At 44.9% G+C, this 19,876-nt stretch overlaps 1 protein-coding gene across 4 annotated transcripts in view; it reads right to left on the bottom strand.

Annotated features, from left to right (window-relative positions):
• The window catches only part of Plap (phospholipase A2 activator protein), a 439,799-nt gene that overhangs the window by 326,463 nt on the left and 93,460 nt on the right, over positions 1–19,876 (bottom strand). For 3 of the 4 annotated variants that reach the window (XM_084576772.1, XM_084576773.1, XM_084576771.1), the window contains exon 2: positions 4,909–4,965. The exons of the other annotated variant lie outside the window; for it this stretch is intronic. The gene's annotated coding sequence lies outside the window, so the exon portion shown is untranslated. The remainder of the gene's footprint in view (positions 1–4,908; positions 4,966–19,876) is intronic. 4 annotated transcript variants of the gene reach the window in all.

The following is a 19,876-nucleotide window of genomic DNA, read 5'->3' as shown; positions in this document are numbered from 1 at the left end:
AAAGATTTTTGCGGGAAACTTGCGAATTGGGTTTCCCTCCTTTACGCCACTTGCACTATCTCTCTACTTCCCTACCGACCCACCCACCCACCTAGCCAGCACTCTCCGACTCGTCTCGACCCTTTTTCCCCTTTCATCGCCAACTTGCCTACCGGGTGAGCGCCGAACCACCCGCCGCTGCTTGGCGCTGCCATCGTCGTAGGTTTTGTAGGGTGCTCGAAAAGAAAAAAAGGAGAAGGAGCGTTCAGATACTCCGCCTCCTTTGCGTGGTAAGAACCACTTGGATTACTTTCGGTTCCTCTTTGCCGCTCGGTTACGACAAGTTCTTTTTTTCCTTATTTCTTTGGTCGTTCGTGCAAGCTCGCCGCTCTCGGTGTTCAGTTCCTGCGCATTCAAGCGTGGGTTCTGCTTGTGCGAGTTGTTCCTCCCAGTCCGGGCCCCTCTCTTTCCCACTCTCTTCTCCATTCTCTCATCCCCACTCCTTCTCTTTTTCTTCACCTCCACGCGTGTTGGCGCGAACGAGTCTGTGATTGTGTAGCGAAGCCACCAAACGTGGAATATTCGGCGTGGGAGTAGAGTGAAAATGGGGGAAAAGAGAGAGTGGGAAGAGAACGGAGTTCGTTTCCGAATCGTGCGAGCGTGGCAATCGCGCTTCACTTTCCGCCGGATATTGTGAGGATCAGCGCGAGTTTTCGAGACGAGTGCCTATGCAGTTGAAGCTTTATGGCTCCTTGCGTAGACGCTCATAGCTGCATGGCCAACTGCGAAAAATGATTTGGTGTGTTTATGTAACATGGTACTGTTCAGAAAAGGGAACAATTAAATACTAATACTAGTTGGTTCACAGGAAGGAAAAGGCGCAGTATCTGCCATACTTGTCTCTGTGGACACCTTAACCACGCCGTAAGAGAAGGGAGGAAGGTAGGAGTGAAAGTGGAGAGAGAGGAAGAGAATCCGTAGTAAAGGGCTATGGAGGAATTTCTACCACCTGGGGACCTTTCGCTGACATCGCACAGCACACGGAAGCCTCGTCATTTCGCCTCCATCGAAACGAAGAGGCGTTCGTATGCTGTGTGGTGCCAGCGCACGTTAAAGATTCCCAGCACACGATAAATTTTACGCCTAATAGGGTGGGAAGGCCAAGGCTACGAGCGCGTCACTCATAGGATGTTTTTTTTTTATTCAGCGTTAACGAGGAGCTTCTATTGGTATGTTCCTTTTTCTTTCACAGCGCATGCGCGTGTCAGCGACGTGAATTAGCCAATAGAAGGAATCAGCACATATAGGTATTACAAATTTACTCCACCTTGGGGGATTCCCCTAATTATTCGATGAACAGGTATACTACCGTTTAAACTTCCGTCGCGAAGTCGCGACCACGCTAACAGCGGAAAGTTAGCGGCCCTGCTGTTTGACGAAGTCTACCCTTAGCTTCGTATCTACATCTCGCTTCATCGGAAGCTGCTAGTTCTACGCCTCGATGTAAAGGGCATTATGTCCCATTGCCACAAAAGCCGGTGTCGCCCAAAATGTGGTCAAGAAATCAAGCATTAACAACTCTTGACTTCATCAGCAGAAGGGTTATAGCGATCTTGTGTTTACCCGAATGAAAGCCCAAACATTTTTGAGCCCAACCAAGAATTTTCAAACTCGACCATCAGTTCAGTTCAGTTCAGTTGTTCAGTCGTGTCCGACTCTTCGTGACCCTATGGACCATATCACGCCACGCTTTCCGGTCTCGCACTATCTTCCTAACATCACAAACTCGACCATATCCCACTCCAAATATTGCAGGTGTACTCCTGAAGTTTCGGCTATATACCAGACCCAACAATTCGCGTGATCAACACAACGTTCTCCATTCACAGCACGCAGGTGGCCTCAAGTGCTCCTGCAACTTTTCATAATAGCCATAAATATCATCGCAGGCCAGATGACGTCTAAAGAGAGACGAAGGACCCTATCCTTGATAACGAATTACACTGTCCTGGGCCAACTTGAGACTGACCTCATCCGCAAACCTTTATACTTCACATTCTGCAGTATTTGACTTAGCTTGGAACATACTCATATAAATACCCTAGTGTTCCTCGCTCTCTTTTTCCACCCATTACATTACCCTGCGAGTGGTCATATACGCTTCTTGATTTCGAATATGGTAGCAATACCTCACGTTTGTTCCCAGATTCTGTCTTGAAGGGAGACTCTCCTTTCCTTTCCTTTCCGTCGCCAGCTACGCTATCGCTGATCTAACTTGAATCCTTTTTAATAGCTTTCAAATTTCCATCCTAATGCCAAGGTACAGCTTCTGCATACATTCGTCTTGGGCGGTTGTAGTAATATCCTATGCATGGCATGAAGCTACCTGTTAACTGGTTTTCATTCAGTTGTTATTGGGTTAGCGATCCCATTCGCAAGGCCCTGATTTCCAGTTATTATTCCCACTAGATAGATGCATACAATTTCTACCTTTTTACTAAGAACCCTACTGCAGCTCTTATTTTAACACGATATGGTTAAAGGGAACGTAACGCAAAAAAAAAAAAAAGAAAAAAAAGCTGGAATTGGCGTTGGCTTCAGAACGAAAAATTACGAGCATGGCACTGGCTGGTGGTAACTAGAAGCTATGACTACGCAATGATTCATCGATATTTTGTGCGATATTGGGTATGAGGCGAAACGTCGAAATAGCAATCGACCTTCCGGTGCTCTTGGATCCCGAACCAGGTACGTTAATACGCCTTGGTTAAAGCAGCGCTTTATATGTCAGATGGCGGCCTCCGCTATCGCGTCATACCCTTAAGGGCGAAGCTTAAGTGTCCCCCATAATCTTTTGAGACTGGTCAACATTACCTTAGGTTTCTTTATTTCTAGCTTATCCTGCGAAGCTTGGCACATTATTTCAGTCGAGCGCCCCAAGCATAGAGCCACCGTGACGGGGCAGATAGATATAGTTGAGATAAATGTAAAAACGCTTCCAGAATATTTAGTGGGGTTTTGAAGCAGGATTCGTCGGACCACTTTTTCTTTCTTATATTTTTCTTTGTGTGACATACTGCTCTCTTGTTTCGCTTATTTCAAACTCTCGGCGCACAAATATTAGCTCAGTGCAGCGAGTTCGATGACACATGTGCGATGTTCAGCAGAGCTTGATCTAGCCCTCACCTTTCATAGTAGGATGCAACTTAAAGAAATTAACAGTGGTTGCTAAATATCAGCCTTGGTAGGCGACGAGTATATTGATCCGCTAAGCAGTAAACAAAGTCAGTATTTGAAACTAGACCATACCAAACAATCCGGAGGCATCGAAATTCTTGCGCTGGTAGTCTCGTCTCAAGCTTAGTTTTTCGTTTAGGTGACCGGAGAAGCTTTAACAGCGAATTACTTTCTGTTGCGGACGAATCGCATGTGATAGTTACTGTGGAATTGGGTTTAATACGACTATAAGCACAACGCGCACTGCATAATTCCATTGTAGCTATGTCCACGTATACGCGGCCTAATTCAGTCCGCGGCTACGGGACCTCCTCCTGGATACTAACTTTATGTAATATTGTTCATGAAAAAAAAATAAAAAAAAACTTCCATGTTCTATCTTCGCACTAACAGAATAGCCCGTGTCGACAACAATAAGTGACGCAATATTGTGGAAATCTTTTTCATGGAAATCGGCAAGAATATAAAACATACCTGCATGAAAGGAAAAAAAAAGAGTAAGTAAACTTATCAAAATAAAACAAATAAATAACGCTTTTTTTTTCTGGTTCGTAATACTGAGAGTAGATACGAGAAGGGAGAAAACGAAAAGCTGTAAGTAGCAACACCACTCATGGAGAACAAACTCATTTCCCTCCATCCTAATCATCGTCCCTATATTAGTTTAGTGGCCTCGGGCATAAAGCGGCTAATACCCCTAGAGGAGGTCCTCCAGCAGATCCATCGAATGATTGTTATGAAGTCGCAGTTTATTCGATACATTTCTTTGGTTTATGGACTATAGTATCTAACTTAGCAAAGCGACTCAGGCTACGAGAGAAGCCGTAGTGGAGGGCTGCGGAAATTTCGACCACCTGGGGTTCTTTAACGTGTACTGACATCGCGCACAACACGAGTGCCTTGCTTTTCGCCTCCGTCGAAAAGCGGCCGTCGTGGCCGGGATTTGATCCTGCATCCCTGGGCACAGCAAGTGAGCACCTTAATCACTGCACCCCCGCGGTGGGGTTGATTTATTCGTGGTTTATCCCAGTCCCCTTCCATTTTCCAGTCTGGTGCCACGTGACGCTAGAAGATGTAGAGTGATTAACTGTGACGTCGCGACAATCGGTCCACGTCAGTGGCGGAAGGACCTTCTTTGACAGGAATTTCCCGCTTCGCTCGAACTGTATTCGACTATAGCAAGTCGTGTTCACCTACACAAGCTTCTTTAACTCTTTTAACATATCCCGACGCAACAGTACTACAATGGTAGTCGATAAGGAAAGCTAGCAGCTACGACCCACCACAATCGTCATGGAACTTATTTCCGTATACGCAATCTAGCAATCAATTACCGATCTTGTCAGACGAACAGTTTTAGTTGGATTCGAAAAGATCACTCTCCGAGATATGAATTGAATTTTCCCAGCTGTTGCTTTCTAGCAATACCTGCGCAAGGGCCTCAAGGTCCGCAACAACCTACCAACGTCTTGTGCCGGAGAAGAACCGAAGGAATCAAGTTCAAGTAGAACAAGACAGCGAGGGAAGAACATGAAGAGGGGACGGAGTTCATTTCGAGTCTGCCCTGGGGCGTGTATTCCATTGCGAATAACACTCACAATCGCGGCTGTTATTGCTTGAGAATACACGTCACCGGATCAGAACAAGGCAGCAGCTGCAACCGGGCCCCGTGCAACATTCGAGTCTACTCACACCTCTGGTACGCAGGCAGGTCCGACGCCACGATTCTGACATGGACAGCAATACGACCTGCAGGTTTGAAAGAAAAGGAATCAGCGATACCACGTTGTGCGAGAGACGAAAGATATTAACTCGACTGAGCTGAATACATGCGTCGCAGCGGAGTCACACTTGCTGAAAAGTAAGAGCTCAACATATAGCTAAATCGTTTTCGAAAGATATTCAGGTGGCCGGTTCTGATCTTACGCTCTACAATATGCTGGACTGGTGAAAACGAGTTTCACTCACTACTGATATGTTTAGAAGATGGGCGGTAAAAACTTGTTTGGGCTGCGGCTTAAAAGGAAAACCGGTAGTTTGTACATTTCTGAGAGGGCTACTACGGTTATTACTACTACCTCCTTCAGGTCCTATTACCACCGCTTTGATCATCACCTTCTTATTAGTACTGTTGCTAGTACCACTATTCGTATCATTAATGCTAATGCTATTGATAATACTGCTACCAGCTACTACTCCAACTACTTTGCCTTCTTCGAGTCATATTACTGCTTCTACAGCTACCATTGCTACTTCCATGGCAACTGCTAGCACAATTTCGCCTCTGGTGCAGTCAGAAATATTTTTCAGGGGGTGTTACACGCCGCAGGCCGCCGAAAAAAAAATGGGCGAAAAAATCCGAAAGGAGGGACTGGGGGGAGGGGGGGACGCAGCGCTCGGAAAATTCTAACACCGAAAGACCCCCCTGTCTACGGCCCTGACTGCCACTACCACGACTTCTACTGCAACAACTTCCTACTTTTCCTGCTGTTACTAATACATCGATTACTACTACAATAGCTACCATTATGACTTCCTGCTTAGATTAATAATTCCTCAACACATATCGCTATGACTACTACTATTAGCTCAACTATCACTACAGTCCCCCTTGCACTGTAATACTGCTGATAATAATAAATATAATATGGCCATAGAATAGAACGAGAAGAAGATATCTACACAGTAAGAAATAAAACTGAGCAAGGGTTGAGGAGAGCCTGAGTTCGCAAGTAGAGCCAACATTTCGACAAGGGGACTCGTCTTCGTAAGAGGAAGGTTCTTCTTCGAAATCAGAAGCGCATTTAAAACCTGCCTGTGATGATCGCGCTGCCCAGACGAAGACAAGTCCCTTGTCGAAACGCTGGCTTGGTTTGCGAACTGAGCCCCCCCCCCCCCCCCCTCCCTCTCTCTTCAGTATAATACGGCTACTAATACAACTAGTGCCCCGCTGCGGTGGCTTAGTCGTCATGAGCTCCACTGCTGAGACCGAGTACGCGTGTTTCTATTCCAGCTGCCGCTGAAATGTTTAGATAGAGGTGAAACTGAAGGCGCCGTGTATTGCACAACTTCAGTGCACGTTGAAAAACCCCCGTTGATCGAAATTAACGGAGTCATCCACTGCGATGTCCACACAGCCATTGTCGCCTTAAGACATTAAACTCTAATATAATACAGGACGGTAATATATACAGCCTGACCGCTACTACTTATATTGCTGCGGATGTTATGGCTAATTTTAAAATTTATTTTCCTCAGCTCGCCGCAACACCGGCAAAAGCTACCGACTTTTCAGAGCCTCTCCAAACCAAAGCAGCTCATCACGCGTACCACCTAAAAATCGTCTCAGCGAGCCATTACGCCTACCTCTAGCGGATCAAACAGCCAATCACACGAGACGAGCGTTCGAGGAAGGTGGAAATCTTTGGGTCAGAGAGGTGCGGACACAAGAGCCAATCTCGCGTGAACCTGGACGCGCACATTGTGTTCGAAGCACGGCACCGCGCATTCAGCACTCGCGTGCAGCCAGGACTCGTTCGCTCTGAGCGGCGGCGCTAACTTCAATTGTGTCGAGACAATGCGAACACTCGACGCTTTGTAATGCGCTCACGACACGTGCAGTCGGCCGGCGTCAATACGCGATGGGGAAGTCTGTGAAATGAGGTCGTCTGGAAGGATGATTGCTCGTTTAACGGCGGGTACGTATACACCTGTTTTGATGGCTGTTTAAGTTAATAGCCGGATGAGAAGGAAGAGCAGTTTGTGAGAAAAGGAAGCGGACGGTAACATTAGCGTGCCGGTAAAAATTCGATTAAGGTCATCGGAAGTAATGGGAAACAATTTTAAACCCTAATCAATTATTTACACGAGGGCTGCAGTGACTGCCGACAGCGTAGAATTAATGCGAAAACATTTCTTGTCTCTTGAGTACGTCACTAAAGTGTTTCTGAAGTGTGAGGACACAGCCTGTCATCACAGCGTGTCCAACACGAGCTGTCAGTTATCCATCGCATGGGTAATTAATATAAAAGTCTAAGGTGCAATTATGTAATTAATAGGAGTAATTAATTAGGGCTGCGAAGTGGTCAACCAGATTGTTAAAATTAATTGATTCATCCGATTACTTATAAATAGATGGGCCAATTTATCATTTAGTTGAATTGGTTAATCACTCAAATATTCAATTAGGCAATGTATTTACTTGATCAATTAATTGAATTAGTAAGTTATAAATTTTAATGATCATTTCATCATTGAGGTTATTCAATTGTTTGCTTATTTAGTGAGCTAATTATTAAATTACTAATTAATTCGTTGAATTAGTTAATTGAATTAGGCAGTTACATAAAAATTGACGGGTAATTTCATCATCGAAGTGACTTGGTCATTATTTATGGAGTTTATTATTCAATCACATTCAATTGCTTTATTTCATTCGCACTAGACGTTCCAGCAACGGGACACACGTCTTGGGATGAATTAGAGCGAAAATGCGTGTTAGGCATGGCAAAGGCGTAAAGAAACAAACATGGAGTAATATAATCGGCAGCAGTGAGAGCAATGCTTTCGCATTTCTGCACCCAAGCAGACTTAAACACGTCCGTGAAATTTTTACTTGCACAAATACACTGGTGGATTAGGGGGGGGGGGGGGGGTGTAATTACGCATGCTGTGGTGTAGCGCTGCTGATTAGTGAATTGAAACTTGCCCCAATACCTCCCCAATATTTACCCATATCGCCTTCTTTGAAATTCTGCAGTGGCGACAGCTGTCGAGCCTGTGTAGTCGGACTCAGCTAACAAATGGAACGGCAACTGAGTAAGCGTGGACGCTTGTTCGTCTGAATGCAAATGCCTAAAAATTCCGTTCAGCAGCATTCCGTTCAACAATTATTTCCTTCCTCTTTTTATTTTTCAAGAATATTTAAGGACTTGCGAGGTTGAAGCATACTTCAATAATAACAAGAGATGTAAAGGAAGTAAAGAATCGAATGAATTTTTGAAGCTTCTAATAATACTAGCCACACGGGGAAGAAGGGATAAGTTATGAACACGATGGCATCTAATCAATTGATCTGTGGCCTTCTAGTTGCTGTTTGTGCTGCCGTTTATGGCTTCCTCTGTCTTTCTTTTTTTCCGCTCTAGATAACACAGGAACATTATTATCAGACAAAACATTTCGATTACTTATATATTTTGGAAATGCAATTAAACTAATTTTTCATCAACTTGTCTCTTGCGTACTACGAAACTGGATGGCGGTGAGCAAAAGATGCACATCCAAGCTCTAATTCTTCTGCGTGTTTACTAGTCGATACCAATATTATTAATAATCTAGTAGTAATAAGTCGTTGATACGCAGCAGCTGCACCGGCTACTGATTGTTAACAGGTTACAATTAATAATGTGCAACAGCTAATATAGCTACAGCAGAGGACTTACCGTAAAGTACCCAGGCAACGGGAGTTATTTCAGCCGTATACTGGAGCACTTAGGCAACTCGTTAAGGCTTTAAAGGCCGGAAGGCTTCCAGAGTGGAGGTGAATGGTTCATCCTTATCTTCCATTATACATAGAAATGTGATTTATTGCGTGACTAAGTGATACACCTCGTTGCGTTATTACTTTTAGCAATGATATCTAGTTTTCATTGCACAGGGATGCACGTTAGTAATACTAACAGAGTATACCTCAGGTGAAGCATCCTAAACAGCAGACTGGACAGAGGGGGTAGGGTAAAAGCTAAAGCGTATGCCCACTGTACCCAATAAAGAGTCCTCTATACCAAGATCAGGAATAAAACGACCATCCCGTTCGGAGCGAATACTGACGCATACTTTTCCCTCCGAGTCACAGACGAAGTGCTTTGTGGAGTCCTGCCTGAAATAACGATCGCAAATTTCCCTTTTAGTACACTTCCAGTACATCATCGAGTGTGCGTAAAAGACCAGGCGAGACCAAAAAATGACAAGCAAGCAATGAGTTGTGCGTATTTTTTTTGTCGTGTCTTTTACCCACTCGTTCAAGTAATCATAATTACGGCATTTCTACGCTGGTCACGAGCGTGAACTGACCCGTCAGACCGGCACACTGACAACGACGACATAACGACCGCCAGTACCCATGTACAAGGCGGCGGCAAGCCTCTCCCTCTCTTCCACACTACCTTAAAGTCACCGCGAAGGTGTCTCTGAAAATATCGCTTTCCGAAAAGATGAGGAGGTCTCCAGAGCTCGTGTGCAAGCCTCGGGCGCGTCACTTATAACGAGCAAAGTGAGGGATGTTTGAAATGAGAGGGAACGGGGGGAGGGAGGGATGAGAGAAAGTGCTGGGGTCTCAGAGAGATGTTCCTCGGTTCGCCCAAGCCTAATTAATCCGCTACGGTGCCTCATTAACGGCAGCGTCTCCGACGAGCGAGTACACCACGGCGCGAGAGGCGGCAATTTGCGTTAAAACCGACCAATCTCTTCGCCCGCTGACCGCTGCGGTGTGTTTGTGCGTGCCCGGCGGCTTCGGTGTGAACGGCGGCCGTTTAAGCTGCAGACGCGAAAACGTGATTTGCGCATCCGGCCAGGCTCAATTTCCATCGCATGACCGCAGCAAGTCGCTCTTGCTCACCTGTCGACCAGCGCACGGGAGATATTCCAGGCCAGCGCGGAAGTCAATGGCTTAGGCAAGCAATGCCGCAGAGAAACGAGAACGCAATATATGAGCGAAATAAGAGCGAGATTTCAGTTGCTAAGGGGATGGCATAGTGGGGAATCACCTTGGAAAGGCGACCGGGACCTGCGCCGCATAAACTCTTATAGAGAGCGGTATACTGAGGCAGCATATTGCATAATAATCAATTGTCCATTGTTCATTTTGCATCTTTCCGGCGTAACACCAACGTGACGTCAGTTCCAGACGAAAACGGCAGTTGGTCGGTCACAGAAATTATGAGGAAGAGTCGAATCGCCATATCGTCCATACCTCTCATTACTCATCGCAAGCATAGCTACAGCTAGCGGCGTATGTAGACAATCGCAGTGCCCGCACTCCAGTGAGCCAACGGTCCGTCGACTTCTCATGGACGCTTAAAAGCAACGGATGCGTCAAAAACAGTATTGAACTAGGCCAGAAGGCCAGACGTATCTGAGATGAAAACAAACGTGCAGAGTGGATCAGAGAAATAACTCAAGTTATTGACATTCTAGTGGGAATTCAGAAGAAATGGGCATGGGCAGGACATGTAGTGCGAAGGGAGGATAACCGATGGTCGCTTAGGGTAACAAAATGGATTCCAAGGGAAGGAAAGCGTAGCAGGGGGCGGCATAAAATTAGGTGGGCGGATGAGGTTAAGAAGTTCGCAGGAGTTAAGTGGATGCAGCTAGCACAGAACTGGTTAATTGGAGAAATATAGGAGAGGCCTTCTCCCTGCAGTGGGTATAGTCAGGCTGATGATAATGATGAAGCCACCAGCAATGTTTTTTGCAATGGTTGCTTTGGCGTTCCCGAGAAGCATAGACACACTTGTGTTGGTTTTCAGGTGGCCGTAGCTGCCCAGATATCGCCAATAAATGGTGCGGCATTTTCTTTAACCGACCCACCATTAACGATAACGCAATCAGATTTAGCATCCACATTGTTGACGGCGCAGAGGAAGTCCACATGCAATCCGGGCTTTGCGGGGGTTGTGAGCGGCGAAGTTGCAGTGCTGTATAAGTGGACGGTAATTTTCACTACTCGAACTGTGCAGCACATTTCTGGAATGATTTACGGATTAACAGCGCTGATTCGTATCGTAAGTAACCTTTATGATCACAGAAATTAGCTGTGGCTTAGCTAAGGTTAAGCCTGGATATCTCGAAGCGAAAAGCCGCTCGTCTAGCCTTGCGCTTTTCATATCTTCGCTCCTTTTTAGCCAACTCCCAAACTACCACTTCTGGAGCAGTGTTTCTGCTCCGTCTGATTCCATGGCGAGTGTCTGCGCCTGTTCTATGAGCAAGCGCTCCTTATACACCCCCCCCCCCTCCCCCTTCCCTTAAAATGTGCCCTGTGTACGGCTGCGGCGAAATACCTAAGTGTGGTGTACCAATTTGTGGTATACCAAACTGTGGAAATTCCCTGCAGTGGGAGCTCCGGCACAGTAGTCGGGCGTCTTACCACTGCACCACCGCGTCGGGAACCATTCTTAATTCCTGCTCTTGTTATTCAGGCAATTCTGTGTTCCCTCCCAGCTACAATTTTCAGGCGAAAGTCTTTCTTGGCTCATGGAACGAAATCTCGTGCGCGAGAGTTGTGCGCGAGATGTGTGCGTGAGATCTGTCATATTTCGCTAGATTCCGCGAGATGTGTTCTTGTCTAGCGTTCCTGCCATCCTCAATTCCACGCTTGAATGCGCGCCAAGGAACGCCACGCGACAGATGCGATGGTGTACCATCCAAACTCATACTTGCCGGAGAAAGTGACAGATACTGCGCCTTCCCTTTCCTGTAAACCAATTACAATGTAGCACTGCAAAAAACTCCGATAAGAGGCAAACGATGAGGGGCAAATAATGAGAGAGTAGGGGTAGGCTTTCGTAATTCTCCTCTTAAAAGACATTTAAGAGACCCCCTAATTTTTTTCGTACTGTTTCATAGCATCGGTCCCGCATTTATCTCACTGATCGACATTGATATTGTCGATAATGATATTGTTTGGCACTTGTATGATAAGTGTATGACTATTTTATGAACCCTGCCTGAGTATAGTGCACCAAAAATGTTTCTATTGACTAATGTACCAAGCATGAACTGATTTCTTCTCCGTTACCATAAGCGCCATGCACGCTCAGACGAACGAGCATGTATACACGGCCGTGTAATAATAATATATTAAACGCATTAATTGATTATCGTTGTTTCAAAATATCACCTTAAATCTTGAGTTTGAGGGCAAATGATCTCATTCTACTTAGATACAGTCTATAAGTTTTCTGCGATGATATAAACGATGCGACTGGCTTGCCCATATTGACAATGGCGCGCGCTGCTGCTACCACCGAGAAGAACGCGATTTGAATGTAAATTTAGAGATGAAATAAACTGAACAATAAAAGCTTTCGCACACTGACCAATATGTTAAATTTCCCTCTTCCTAACGAGCACCTCGTTAACCTTACTGTCAGTGCATTCTCGTTCGCAAACTCCGCCTAAACAATATCCTCATTTGTTTTTTTCCTCACCAGAACAAGTATATTTAAGTAGGCAACACTGTTGAGGTTGCACGATGCAATAATTTCATAGAGGTTTTGTCAAATAAATCGCACGTATTGTCGCAAAAAACATCGTACAAAATGTATGACAATGTATGACAAAAAATGACTTTGACAAAATGTATGACAAAATGTACGACAGAATAACGGCCTGGGGGGCGAGTTGGTGCATGATGGAATTGTTGGAAGTGTTGGTTTAGGTTTTTGACTGATTTTGCTTCCTTTGTTTGACTCGGCCTTTGCTATGATCGTCTTTTGTTGTTGTTTACTGTTGTTGTTGTTGTTACTGTTTTTTTTTTTACTGCTTTTGCTTCGTTTGTTTTGGCTCTGCTTTTGCTACGATCGTCTTTTGTTGTTGGCCTAGGGTTCTGACTGCTTTTGCTTAACTGTTTTGACTCTGCTTTTGCTACGATTGTTTTATCGTTTTATATTTTTTTATTTGTTAGGGTTCGGGCTGGTCGCTTCTCATGTCTTACTCTGCTGTTTTCGGTCCACACTGCATTTGCTATGAGATATGGCCTGCCTTCCGTTTTTTTTTTTTTTTTTTAAAGAAAAAGGGAAAAAAAAGTTTTTTTTTTTTTTGTTTTGTTTTTTTTCCCGTTTTTGATAGTTTATCTACTGAGGTTAGAAATATCTTGTCTGATTTTCTGTTGGTGCTGCTCGGCGTTCACGTGTTGGGTTTGGAGCGGACTGTGGTGATGAGTGTGATGCTTGAGATGGACGTATAAATATGCCACCTTTCCGTTTAATAAATAGTTGGTAGTGTGCGCATGTGGTGTCCCCTTCTTGTCTGTGTCCGTTTCCGTGTTGCGCCGCCGTCCAATTCCAAAATGTACGACTTTAGGACAGTTGTGCGATATTGGTATGACATTCTATTATCAAGCTTTCATGATTTTACTGCATGGTACAACTTCGTTCGATACCATTCTGAAAGTGTTCTATCATCCAGTAACAAGATTTATTATGTCAAACCACTATCGTGCAAATATCATGTTATATTATAAAATATCCTACATACTTTATTAAAATGTATTACAATGTACGACATTATACGATAGTGGTGTGACACCAGGATGACAGTGAATGGTATAGCCTGTGCGAGATTATTGCATCATAGAACTTTTTTCAGTAGGCTATGGATGAATGAGGACATGACATATAAAAGCGACGGCAAAAAAAAAAAATTGTTTGCCTAACGTTATGCAGGAGCCCGGTTCTGAACGTCATATTTACATAACAACCTCTCTAACAGCTTAAAATTGGGAAATGCATTTCTTCGTGAAAAGCAGCCGCACTATACTTTCACGACCACCTTTATCAAGATACATCCGACAGTAAGGGATTTCCTCGGCAATCCCTTACTGTCCCGATATGAAGAATTTTGACCACGACTGTAAATCCCCCTGCCGCAGAACCTGGCGCCATGGAGACAAATTAATCACTGCTGCTTTTTTTTTCCTTCCTCATTGCAGGTCGGTAGTTGCATATGTCTATTTCGTGAAATTCATGCCATCTGCTTCCTTAGTGAAAATGCTACTTCCGAGACTACGGTATATTTCAGCACTAATTGATGGCCTCTTGAAAAATAGAAACTTGTGTTGTCAAAGAAAATTTTTTGACCATTCTTTCACACCCAGAACTTGCGTCAGTCGCACTCGCGCTCCCCGCGACAGCTGAAAATATACACAATATGTGCCGCCTCGTGAAGCGGCCAATGTCTTGTTTCTCCATGAGCACTTGTTACTGTCTATATATACTTTTGTGTTGTATTTACCATGTACCCCACTACATTGTGCAATGCCTTAGGCCGCAATGTAAACAAAAAGCAAGAACAAGAACACAAGGAATCAATTTCCGTTAATACTGTATTAGCAGCGCGACAGAAGAATCTGAAGCTTTAGACGAGCTCTAGTGCATCAAGCTCCCGCACGATCATGTAGGGATATTACTTCTACTTTGTTGTGAGGCGGTCTAGTATTTCGGACAATACGCCCGTAGAAACATTCCTGGTTTGCGTTGACACATGCAAAATGTTTCAGCGACAAACTGCACGCAGATAGTACAGGACCGGGTTAATGACAGAAATATGGAAGAGGCTTTCGCCCTGCAGTGGGTACAGTCCGGCTGATGATGATGATGACTCTATCAAGCCTTTTTCATTTTAGTACGACCACCCGACCAGCGCACAGATATTATTCAATGGCACACATTGCACAAGTACGCCTTCATAAACTCCGCAAACCTCTATTCATTAGTTTAATCATTTACCATTTCATGTCCTGAGGCAATAAATATCATTCATAAAGAAAGAGCAGTGAGCCCGCCAATGCTCGGCTTGAACATCTTAACGGGACTCCGGCGACAAATTAAGAATAGCTTTTATTGATTGGTTCCATTGTTTTATTGAAAAAGAGGTAAATTTTCTTCAGATCAGAGCCTTCATTAGCTAGATAAGCACCCAAGAATGAAATGCATGTATCACAGGCATCGGTCACTTTTACAATGATACTGTAACCATGTCAAGACTTACCTTGCATGAACGATCTCCAAGAAGGAATTACACCTCAGTTATTTTCCAAACGCTAATTATCAACCTCATCATTGTGTTAAAGCCACCAGATTGTATCGAGAAGCAGGAAAGAGATTTCACTTGTTCTAAATTGAAATTTTTTTGTCAACAAATGATTATTTTGTGGTCTAACCAGCTTCAAAATGGCCAGAAAGAAGCTTACAATCGATTTTTATTAAGAGGAAAATGTCCTCCAGACTCGGACTTCCGCAGAACTGCGAGGCCTTCGTGGAGTCCAGTATCAACGGCGCAAGGAAGGCGTCAGTGTAACCCAATCTGACCTAACGCGGGTTTCCGCCATAGAATATGGCTTATCGTGTGCGTTTCACTAAATCCGGGAACCCCACAGCCATCAAGGAAAGATTGTCTACACTGCAGCGTTCCTCTGTAAAGCGGCGAAGCAGGCCTCGAACCGTGCTAACTAGAGGAGGAAGTTCGACGAGATTTGCAGAGGCTCTCGGTACGGGAGTCGCGAACTGTGGCGCAAGGAACCATAGGAAGTGCAGCGCTGGCGACTGAGGACTTACTGGAGTGAGCGTAGAGCATGCTAGTAGCACACGTAGGCTAGAGAGAGGGAAGAGGGGAAGGGGGGGGGGGGGGAGGGGGGGGGGCTGCAAGGGCTTCCATAGTTGTCGGCCGCCATGTCGCTTGCTGGTCATATTTACGACTGTCCATAAACGTCAGGCAGCCGCGGAACCGTGGAGAGACAGGGAAAGGCAGCTCTCTGCGTCTTTTCATTCCTCTCTCCCATCTTCCCTTCACCCTGTTCTTCGCCGAAAAATATTTATATACGATACACACGAACCTTCAAACGATGCGGGCTGTAAGCGCCTGACGTCGATATAGTAGAGCGAGAAAAAGAAAAAAAATAATATGAAACAAAATAATAGATGGAAAGGAGTCAGAAGCAACGCTAGGAAGCAGAGGGAAGTAGACACTGCAGTGGACCGAGCGACTACATGAAGGCTTATGAGCCATAGCAAGCCGAAGCCGGTCGAAGCCAACCACAGAATGAGTAATAACGAAGAGAGGCTGCCACGAACCGGCCGCGGGGTGGGTGGCCTAGAGTGAGGGGGGTAGGAGGGGGAGGATGAAGAAGCCTGTCATGGCCTTTCTTCCTGTCACACTAATATGCCGTTACGTAGTGCCAGGCACGGCAGGCTTTTTGAACGCGGCTCAAAATGAGGCTGACCGCAAAACTGGCTCAGACACAAACAAAAGTTGTAAAATGGAGAGAAAAAACAAAATCGGGAGCCAAAAGCCTCGTGTGTCGCGAATAAACAAGGCAGCGGTGGTGAGGAGGTCAGGCTTGATGCTGCAGCAGTGTTAGAACGTCGAATTTTGTGGCGGGCGTGTTCTGGCGTTGCTCTGTAAACCCCTGCTTGTCAGCCACGTGCTCATCGGCAAAACACAAGAACACAGGACAGAGAGGTGACGGGGAGGGTGATGGTGGAGAAGAGCTGTACCTGCAGCATCGCTGAAGTCGCGCGCTCCCTCGCCAGCTGTCGGCGGGAAATTAACCTCTTTGATTAGGCTCACTCGTAGCGAGTGGAGTGGCCTCGGAGGCAGTCTCCCGGGGTCTGACACATTGCGCGCTGGGCCATTCGACATTATGTCGCGGCAGTATAGGTCTGGTTGCAACAGGCGCGCCGCAGACAAGGGTGGTGGTAATTAAATGGAACAGAGTGACGCGGTTTAATTCATCACAGCTACCCCTCGCGGTGACTTCACGAAGTTAAAAAAGCAAAGAGGTTTTAGGAACAAAAGGAAAACCTTGATAAAAAGAAATGCCACCGTGCGCTATAGATGCTAGTAATGTTCCAGAATTGCCGCTGAATACGTCGCCGAAGCAGGTGGCGTGCCCTATTTCCGTTTCTGGAAACTAAACTGGACTGGCTACACAACTCCTACACAATCTTTGGTGTCTCATCTTTGTCAGCCTTAACAGATAGAAATAGCCATAATCCATCTGATGTACCCTTCGGGAAACACGTTTAGAATAAAATCTCCCAGAACGATTACGAGCGATTACTTCGAATATTTGAGTGTTAGCTGTGTCGTAAGAACAATAAAATTTTAATGACATCCTGACATAAATGGCTAAGTTCCGTTTCGATGTTCCAATCCATGCACCACATACGTCTTCATGTCTACCGTGGTAGTAGTCTTAACGGTTTTCTCCAGATATTTACGCTTTCAACCAGGTGATGGTTGCAGAACCTACTATAAAAAAAAAAGTTAAAACAGGCGACAAATTTCTGTTTTCAATAAACAAAGGGTGACCCCTTATTTATACATGGTTATTTATTATTTTCCGCATGGTTATTATTAATCTGTCCATACTTTTTTTGTGTTGTATAGAATATGAAACATGGCTTCGCTATAGTGCAATAGATTATTATTATTATTATTATTATTATTATTATTATTATTAATATTATTATTATTATTATTATTATTATTATTATTATTATTATTATTATTATTATTATTATTATTATTATTATTATTATTATTATTATTATTATTATTATTATTATTATTATTATTATTATTATTATTATTATTATTATTATTATTATTATTCGCTATAGTGCATTATCCTTTTTATGCCTCTTTCAATGTACTGTGCACACTCAAGTGTTGACGCTTGTACGACGTGTCTGCAAATACATTTCAATACCCACATGTAGTCTAAAAAAACGAAAATTCCAAACTGATTGGCATTGTCACGAAATGAAGTAGATAGCTTGATTTGTAGGGTTTAAGGGCCCTAAGTTACTATGACTGTATACAATAACGGACGACCATCTGAGGTTCTTTTAACGTGCTCTTACATCGCACAGTACTTGGGCACATTTCTTTAGCTCACATCAAGAAGCTGCCGCCGCGACCGGGATCAATCCCGCGTTCCTGTGATCAGTAGTTAAATACCTTAACAAGGCGTCGAATTTAAAAAAAAATAATATACTGCCGAAGCCGGTCGTATCGACGTCCAGTTGCGATGCCAAATTCACCCAGCAGGATCAATAACGCTGCGACCGAGGATGGAATTAAGAAGAGTTTTGGCAAACAAAAAACATGATTGTATGTACAGAGGCGATCTACTGGTATTCGCCAGCAAACGTAGCAGCTGCAGCAATCATCAACGGGTGTGTATAGCTCAAAAGGGCTCTTGCGCAGTTTAACAATGGCGAAGAAGCGCAGCTGCCACTTCGTCTTGGTCTTCCAGAGTACGCTGCGGAAACAGGCAATAACGACGGCGCAAAACAAAGGAGGTTTCTAACACACACACACACACACACACACACACACACACACACACACACACACACACACACACACACACACACACACACACACACACACACACACACACACACACACACACACACACACACACACACACACACACACACACACACACACACACACACACACACACACACACACACACACACACACACACACACACACACACACACAACAGTTTTATTGGGAACAGTAAATGGTTTCGAGAAGAACGAACCAGCGCTCTAAAGTGAGATTGAGAGCCTCGTGCATCATTCCGATAGTGGGGCCAATGCCCTGTGCGTGATCTCTTGAAAACATAGAACGCATATTACGTGCATGTTTTCTACTGAAGAATTGACAGCGGGTTCCAACCATTATAGACTCGCAACATCATACACACCAGGAGTCTGCAGCATTTGACATAATGACACTTTCGCACAGTAAAAACGGCAGCCTTGCAGCACTGTGGTCAGAAACACTTCTTGCGGCTCTTGGTAACGACTGAGAGGGGAAACAAGACCCAGAATCAACAATCACGAACGTTCTTCCAACGTGGCTTGTTGTAACAACGTTCTTCTTAGTGTTCATTATAACAAGCTTGTCCTTTAATCTTGCGCTGCCGCAGATGCGATAATATTGCTAACATAATGAGGGAGTATCTTCAGTGCAAACGGCGGTGGTGCAGATAAAATTGCAATTCCCACGTAACGGCACATATGAAAGCTGCACAGTACAAAGCTAGTCTAGACACAGCAATATCCAGCTTCGGTTGAGCCGTGATAAACGGACGGGATCTCAAAAAAAAAAAAAAAAAAAAGAACATGCCCATGATTGCGAAACCTTCTACACCGGCCCCGGACGAGGACGAGGACGTGCACACGGACATAATTACGTCCGTGTACACGTCTCGAGCGGCATGAGTACTGTACGTCGTGTATAGGTAGTGACAAGGTATTCCGCTTAAAATGTTTGTTCAAAATAAAAATGGCCTTTCATTCATTGTCAAGAGAAGAACTGCGAGCAGTAAGAACGGTATGGCGCCTTCTTCTGCCTTCCTTCGATCAGCGCAGCCTCTCTCATGGCTCCACGAATCATGTTAGAATAAAACGTGCATTTTAGAGAGGTGTGGTTTCCGGGCCCGCATGTCTCATCTCATATCGCTCACGCCTCCTTTACTAACAATTCCGCTCGTCAGCAGAATACGCATGTTTTCAGTTATAGCATTCTGCGTCGCCGCCAGGAAAGACGCCAACGACACGACTGGACAGGAGAAAGTCCCTCCGGCTGCTGTCGCTGTTCAAGATAAACAAGAAAAAAAAAAGTTAACTCAGAACCAGCGCCAGACACGCGGCGCCGACGCCTCTTTTCGTTTTTATTTCCCTTTTCCCCGCAAAGCCTCACGAACATGCGGCGGTGACGCCAGCAGCTTGGCCGTGCGCTGGAAAGGCGACGCCAGTGCGGTGGACGCAAGAACCAGGGAAAGAAGGGACACGGAGAAGGATGTGCTGTGGGGTGAGGGTGGGGAGGACGCGCAGTTCTGGAATATATATGTCGTCGTCAG

The sequence above is a fragment of the Amblyomma maculatum genome, chromosome 8 (assembly GCF_055883805.1).
Source record: "Amblyomma maculatum isolate TAMU_Amacu chromosome 8, ASM5588380v1, whole genome shotgun sequence".
Classification (NCBI taxonomy): Eukaryota; Metazoa; Arthropoda; class Arachnida; order Ixodida; family Ixodidae; genus Amblyomma; species Amblyomma maculatum.
The sequence above is the reverse complement of the archived record's forward strand: the minus strand, read 5'-3'. Positions and strand labels throughout refer to the sequence as shown.